Below are 8338 nucleotides of genomic sequence, written 5' to 3'. Positions count from 1 at the left end.
GTGACACTTTTATTTCCTTTGGAGAAGACAGCATTAAGATAACTTAAACCAGGGAGGGAAGGTGGGGATGGAAAGATACAAATGAGGGGATAATGTTTGGGATGTAATCTGAATAAATTATAATAAAATGCAAAAAAATAAATAAACCAATGGTGCATACACTTTTAAGGCTGTGCGTTTAAATAAGTAGCTGTGCAGGGAAGACTTCTGTGTTACTATCTACTGTGGTGAATACTTTCCAGATTTTTGTACCAGCAAATCATTTCATGCAGAATGACATAAAGGGATTTTTTTGTGTCATTTTTCTAGTCATTTTTAGAAGTCGGCATCTTGTGAGGTCTATAGTAACCCCAAGTTTGTTGGCAGTGGTTCACTCAAAGAGGAGCTATTTTATACAATATAGATTAATCCTCTAATAAGGGGTATACTATCTTTATTCCTGGTTTTGGCTTTTGAAACGTGATATGCCACACATCCAAGTGTCTTAAGAGTTGCTTACACTTTGGTAGGCTTGCAATTGACTGCTACATCTTGACAAATCTTAAAATTTAAAACAGGTTTTGTATCCTGTCATGTCTTCATTTTCCGATCCATTTATTGTCGTTTGTTTGATCTATTAAAAAGTTGAAGGAATGAGGCTGAATGCCAAGGCCGCAGCATGCTAGGCACATGCTCTACCAGTGAGTCACACCCCTAGGCCAGTGTGCACTGCACGCCGTGACGGCCTTCTGACACACAGTTTCACTAGTCATTAGTACCTGTGGGTCTTTTAATGCTCCGACCTTGAGTTACAACTCGGGTGGGTCAGAAGCTCCCACACAATCAACTTCTGTTTTAGTGAAGAAGCTGATACCCTGAGGAACACAGTAGATAGATCCGGCCACTTGGATGGAAGTAAAAGCCCCTGTGTAGACCTTTTTAAAATGAATCACGTTTCTTATTTTTGTATGCTGTGTTGGCACAATTTAACTCTTGTCAAGAGAATACATTTTTACTAATAGAACTGATGACATTTAATTTCTCTATGCTCTCAGGGTTTCTCTGTGGACCTTAGTGTCTCTAGTGAGACAATGTGTATGGACACCATGCTATAGATACTTATTCAAGATTTCAGTGGGCAATTGCTTTAAGTTCTGGAAAGGCTGATTCTCTAATTAACACATGTGTTTAGAAGTTACGACTATTATGGGGATACCTGTACAAATTAAGACTGACAGTGCTCCAGCAAATGTCTCTAGTAAAATGAAACTTTTTCTCAAATTACAACATACAGCATATTACAGGTACACCACACAATCCTACAGTTGTAGAAAGATCTAATCACACTTTAAGAGATATGCTTAATGAACAGAAAGGGGTAATAGAGACCCCCAGAGATAGATTACAATGTTAAATTTCTAAAATGCTAATGAGAAAGGAACAGCAGCTGCAGAGAGACATTGGATAAGGGGGGAAGGGGGACACCCTGCTGTATTAAATCAGCCTGTATATTGTAAAGATGTGCTGACCTCAGAATGGAAACCAGGATCTGTGTTATGCTGGGGAAGAGGCTTTGCCTTTGTTTCCACAGGAGGAGAAAAGCTGTGGATAACATCAAAATTCATAAGAATTAGATTCAAACGAGAGGTCTCCTAAAGAGAGGTAATAGTTCACCAGACAGCTTGGTCATTCAGTTCAAAGTAACATATAAGACTAAAGCTTTTTTTTTTTTTTTTGAAATAAAAAGGATGTTCTATTGTTTGTTATTAAAAACACAGTTAAGAGATTTGAAATATACTTGGAGAGGCAGAGGCAAGAGGATCTCTATGAGCTCAGGCAGCCGAATCCAGTACAGCCAAGGCTACACAGGGAGGGAGATTTGAAATGTTTTAAGTAACTTTAAAGGGCTTGTTACAGTTCAAACTAGTTTTCTAAATCGCTACAAGTTCAGAGTAGTTGGAACTAAGATTTAAAAAAAAAAAAAAAATGTCCGTGTCTTTAATCCTAGCAGACACAGGAGGCACATCCCTATAAATTAGCTGCTTTCTAAATCCTACAGTTAAAATGAGTAGGATTGTGGTGGTTCACAACTTTAATCCTAGCATTTAGGAGCCATATGTCTTTAATCCCAACACTCTGGAGACAGAAGCATGCAGATCTCTGGGTTCAAGGCCAGCCTGATACAGACCAAGTTGCAAGTAGAGAAAAACGTAGATCCAGGTGTGGTGGTTCACGCCTTTGATCCCAGCACCTGACAGACAGAGGCACATAGGAATTACAGTGATTTAGTTTCAAACGGCACTTGGTAAAGGCAGGCTGAAATTTAAAATGAATGTCCTTTATAATCCAAAAATAAATGTACTTAAGGGTTTATTTCATTTCAATTTTTCAAAAAGAACTTTTAAAAAACTTCAACTGAGGGATAATGCTTTTTTTTTATTGCCACCACCCCCCCAAAAATAAAAACAAACAAAACCCCCCAAATCATTTTGCCCTAGGAAAGATATAACCCGCCAAAAAAGAAACCTCTCCAGAGTTGAGTTTGGGGTAGGGTTTTGTTTTTATCTTTCCAGGAGAATAAAAACATCTATCTAATTAAGGAATCCGGAGACCACTTGACAAATGAAACATCTGAAGAAAAGGGACAAATTATCAAGAGAAAATGTGACAAGAAAAAGTAAATTGTCCGAGTGGTATTTTCCGTCTCCGTCTTGTCTTTCTGCCTGCTACAGACATAAGTGCCAAATGGTCTTTATGTTAAAGCTGGCTTTGATGTTGGAGCATGGCTCTCTCCCTCTCTTAATCTATGCGTGCTTGTTAAAGGAAAATACAAAATCTTCGTCTCCTTTTAGAGGAGACACCTGGTGTGGGACAAAGGTGAACAAAAAAGGAGGGGTTTCTCTATTGCCCCTGATTTTATAATCTTTTGGCTTTCATTTTACTCCCTAATTTTTAAGGTATATTATCCTAAAATCTATAATATTATTATGTATATATACACTTTCTGTCATGATACTAGTAGTTGTACAGAGTATTAACTAAATCTACATAAAAGCTTCATCTAGTTTCCAGGTTTGAGTCTGAAGCAAGGAAGTAACTAGAACCAGTTTGTGTACCTAGGATTATGGTCCTCAAAGCTCTGGTGGGAGCACCGAGGCTGCAGAGTTCTGAGGGGTCGGCTGCGGAAAGCGGAAGACGTGGACTGATGGAAGACGTGGACTGATGGAAGACGTGTCCAAAGGAGCTGTGCCTGGAAGGGAAGCAACAGTGGGCCTAATGGGAGGCCAGAGTGAGCAAAAGGACATGGGGTCTAGTGAAAAAGAGAAGTTGCAGTTTAGATCAGATTCCCAAGGGACTGAATGCGTGCTGATTTTAGAAACAGGAAGTCGTTTACCGGAGGCTTCGCCAAAGCTGGCTTCCTAAGGAATGATTTTGAAAGATTCAACTTCCCCAAGTGCGTTTTGTATCTACAGCAACGCTAAGCTTTAATTTTTAATTATTTACTCTGGTGAAGTCTGAACCCTGAGGATGGCTAGGTATGAAAAATAAAACTAAATCCATGTAAAGCTTACTTTCAGACAGCAGAGGGCAGTCTTGCCTTCTTTATGCAGACAGATGCAGGCATCAAACAAGGTTGGAGCAGTCAGTTTAAAATTACCTTAGCTTTAGCTTGAACTAACTTCAACTGCGCTGTCCACTCACTGGGGTTGAGTAATAAACTCCAGGAGCATCACTGAATCATGTTTATACCTTGAATCCCAGATTTCCCGGGTCATTCTCAGTGGCCTCTCACCATAACCAACAGCGGAAAGTACACAAAGAGCAACGAAGAGACAGGTAGGCACATTGGGACTGTCCCTGTCACTTCTGATGCCCTGTGGATGAAGGAGAGTGGTGTGGCAGAGGTCCAGGGAGACCGCGAGTGACGGCTCATTTGCAAGTAGAGAAGCGAATGCTTACTTATGCAGAATAAATCCATGTTTTGCTGTCACAAAATACGGAGATGCAACAGTTAACTGTGAAGCCTACCTATCAAGAGGAAGGATCCCAAGAAGAATGCTTTCTCTTTCAACTTGAAAATAGTCCAGCACGGAGGTCTGTGGGTACCAACAGTATATTACCAGGATCCTGTCCAACAGATCACTTGCAATGCAGGTTGCTGCAGAAACATAGAACCCTACACAATGAGGCAGTTGGATGACAAACACAGATGTCTCCATCTCCACTAGAATAAACAGCCCAGTGACTCTTCAACACACACACACACACACACACACACACACACACACACACACACACACACACACACACACATACACACTGACACCTTTTGGGGGTTGGATTGGCTTGAAGCGAGGGCATTTTACACACTACACATATACCAGCGAGCTATTTTCCAGCCCTGTCTTTACTTTCCACAGTGAGGTAGAGTCGTATTAACTTGCAGAGGTGGCCTTGAGCTCATTCTATCCCTAGGCAGGTCTTAAACTTGTGATCATCCTGCCTCGGGCTCTTCCCAGGTTGCAGGGGGCCATACTTACACATCACACTGGACTTCCAAAATCATTGTTCTCAGCATCCCCAGAAGCTGTAGGTGATTGATTGAAACTGAACTCGGGCTCACTACAGGCACTGCTTTCATAATGGGGCAGCAGAAGGGCAGCACTCTCAGGTTAATGGATATAGTCCTGGGTTTAACAAAAATAGCTGCATGAAGTTCTATTCTACGGTTTTATCACAGTTTAATTCACAAACTATTAGCCTAGGCTCTCTTTAAATGTTTTTCAAATGTTGGCCCTTTAAATCACCATTTCTAAATCTAAATCACCATATATTCTTGTTCAAATTCTTGTTCAAATTACTATCTGGGAAAGAATTCTGAAAAATATATTTTAACAAAGTCCTTACATGACTTCTTCCACCTATGAAGCAAAAAACAAAGATACAAAACAAAACAAAAAGCTATTACTTCACATGGGGCGTACAAATACTCACACTTCTACAATAAAGTATGAAAACCCTCACACTGTCCATGCCCTCAATAAAGAACGATTCTCTCTTCCCCAACAACTACTTACTGCCAACAGCTCTTCAGTATGGGTGGGACCTTGGGGTCATTTATCTATTGCACTTTTTTTTCTTGAAATTTAAAAGTCCCCCTCCTTCAAGGAAAGTTCGCCATCAACTTTTCCCCACTAGGACATCTTTAGAAACAGCTTTTCTTAAAGTTTATTGAATACCAGGATCTTGCAAAGGCCACTAATCTAGAGCTCTGGTCTGGGTTAGATATCTCAATCTCACTTTCTTCCCCAGTGGATGGTGCTGCAGGAAGCATCCTTCATTGTCTGCCTGGACTGTCCCAGCTCCTCAAGTTGTGATTATCCTTCCACTGTGATCATGGTGAGGACAATTTAATTTGGTAAAAGAGATTGGAATGAATTAGTCTCGGGCCCTTAAAGAATGCAGACTCATCACGGTAATCAGAGTGTTGCATCCAGATGGACAGAAATCCAGAAAGTACAGCTGCATCAGCTGAGCTGGGGAGATGATGCAATGTCTGTTCCTCTTTCCAGATGCCCACTGGCTCGCTGCATTAGCCAGGGCTCTCTAAAGAAACAGGCTTAGAGCTAAACCTCTGCAGAAACACATGGAAGGGGGGTTTATTAGAATGACTCCCAGCTAACCCAACAATGGGTGGCTGTGACTGGAAAGCCCAAGAATCCAGTGGTTGCTCAGTTCACGAGACTGAATGCCTCAGCTGGTCTTCAGTATACACTGGAATCCCAAAGATGTAGGCTTTAATGCTGGGAATGGGGTGGGGCAGGAGTTGATGGACTTGCTAGCAAGGCGTTGGCAAGCAGGCAATGAGCAGGCTTCCTTCTTCCAAGTACTTACATAGGATTCCAGCAAAAGGTGTGGCCCAGATTAAAGTCCTGTGTCTTCCTGCTTCAGGATCTGGATTAGAAATGGATCTTCCTACTTAAAACTGATCCAGGGCTCTGAGTGGACCTCACCCCACCATCTACCCCATGTATGACCTGCTGGAACACATGAAGGGGCTGGACTTGCAGATTCAAAGATTAAGGATCTCCTTGACACACAGCAACAACAGGATATCCGACAGCAGTCCCCGTGAGGATCCGGTAATGATAGGGTAGGCCTCCAACCAAATGAACATTTGAAAGTCAACATATGTGGACAAAAGGCTGTACTGTGTGATACACTACACCTTCTGTGACAAGATTTTCTGTTTGTTTGTTTTATTTTACTGGGGCTGGGGGAGGAGAGGGATTTTAGTGCATGATGTGTAAATCATAGACATATCAGTAAAAGTTAAAGAAAAAATAACAAGCAAAAATCCCTCTCTGATGTGCCCTCCATTTTTGAATTGTAGTTAATTCCAGGTGTAGTCAAACTGACCACCAAGGGTAGCCATCACACGTGCTGTCATTGTTCCTTCACAGACAGGGCCTGCTAAGGAGAGTGAAATCACACCAAAATTTATATAAGGCTTTAGAGTTTGGTGCTTGTGCTTCTTCTTGACAACAGTGTGAGGAAGGCAGAGTGTGAGGAAGGCAGTGTTGCGGGTCCATATAAAGAAACTGGAGATCAGTGAGGTTGGTCTGCTGAGGAGGCAGAGTGCAGGAGCTCTGCCTTCCACTGTATCATGGTCACTTGGCCTCTTTTCATGGAGAAGGTGGTGATGCAAGGGGCATGCCATCCAATAGAATGAACAGCGCCTATTCTCCCCTGTGGTTGGCTCCCCATGAAGACCAAGTCTCCCAAGATGGCAGGTAAAGCTCTCTGGGAGCTGTGCAGACCCAGAGCCGGCAGCCTATTGAGGGTTGTCCCTAGGCTGATGGAGCCTTCGAGGCTCTGTGCAGACTTTGGTGAGAACCAGAGTTCTTCATGGACCCAAGTGCATGGGCTGAAGCCAGAACACATTATGCTTCAGAGCTGTTTCTCTGGTGGCATCTTGGTAGCTCGCTCACTCACTCCTGTTTTATTTCCACTTGAGGTGTGGGGCTTCAACACAGAGTTGCTCATGCCAGGACAGCACTGCATTGCTGAGCGACAGCCTCAGCCTGCTGTCTCATTTCATACTTACAATCCTAAATTATTGTTTTCTTAGAAAACATTATCTCAAGCTACCTCAGAGCCAGCCCTACACCCTGCATCATGCCCAAGCTCTCTTGGCGTAATTGACATCCGAGGGAACTAACATCGGTAGCTTTTCAAGCCACATGGCTTACTCTCTGGTGATGTGTCTGATTATTCTTTCTTATTTTCTGAATTTGTAATACCGAGATCCCCCAGATCGTGAGACCCTCAAAAAAGACCACCAGGACTCGACACCAATGCAACAAACACAGGGTCCTGTATTATGGGCTCAGAGTTTTAGATCACAATCCTTCCTGATGCAGCAGGATATGAGAGTGACGCTCAGCTTCAAGGGCAATGGGCTGGAGAGATGGCTCAGTGGTTAAGAGCACCACCTGCTTTTCTAAAAGTCCTGAGTTCAATTCCCAGTAACCACATGGTGGCTCACAACCATCTGTAATGTAATCTGATGCCCTCTTCTGGCCTGCAGGTGTACATGCAGACAACACTGTATACATAATAATAAATAAATCTTTAAAAAAAGGGGGGGGGAGCAGGGGTTGCGGGTCCCAGGAATGTTGATCTTTAGGCAGGTTGGGTGGAGGCTGAGTCTGGAGGGGAAGTCTTTTTATCTCACAGGGACATTGGGAGCTGATTGTATGTCATCACTCCAGTGGAGTTTCTGGGGACTGCTGGCAGGTGTCATTCCCAGAATGCAGGGAGAAGGGTCACGTAGGGGACAAGTTCTCATACAGACCATCATTAATTGCAGAATATACATTACACATAGATAATGGCATGAATTTTGCCCTTACACTGTGATAGGTATTATCAGGCAGCAATACAGAAGAACCCTTCTACACAGTACCCTGCTTTGTTGGCTTCTCTTTGTGAGAGTTGACGAAGATGTCTCCACATTGATTCTGGTAACGCTCATATTTCTCTTATAACCCAAACAAATGCAAAAGCACCTATTAGCTCCTGAAGCTTGACAAAAGTCAGCATGTTTTAAGATTTTTAAGTACTTCGGGGCTGTGTGTTAGTCTGAAAGCCAAATGTCATACATGTCAGGAAGAACAAATGCCTGAAAGGTGTGTCCCAATAACTGGTGAGGATGGAGAAACTTACACCTCTTCTATAGAGATGCTTAGACCACATATCTATGCTCACAGGCTGACGGCAATGCTTAGGTGAGAGAAACTGAGCTGCTCTGAGAAGGGCAGTGGAGTCTCTCTCTGCTCAGCTGGATTGGGAAGAG

This window comes from Acomys russatus, chromosome 9 (genome assembly GCF_903995435.1).
Source record: "Acomys russatus chromosome 9, mAcoRus1.1, whole genome shotgun sequence".
Classification (NCBI taxonomy): domain Eukaryota; kingdom Metazoa; phylum Chordata; class Mammalia; order Rodentia; family Muridae; genus Acomys; species Acomys russatus.
The sequence above is the reverse complement of the archived record's forward strand: the minus strand, read 5'-3'. Positions refer to the sequence as shown.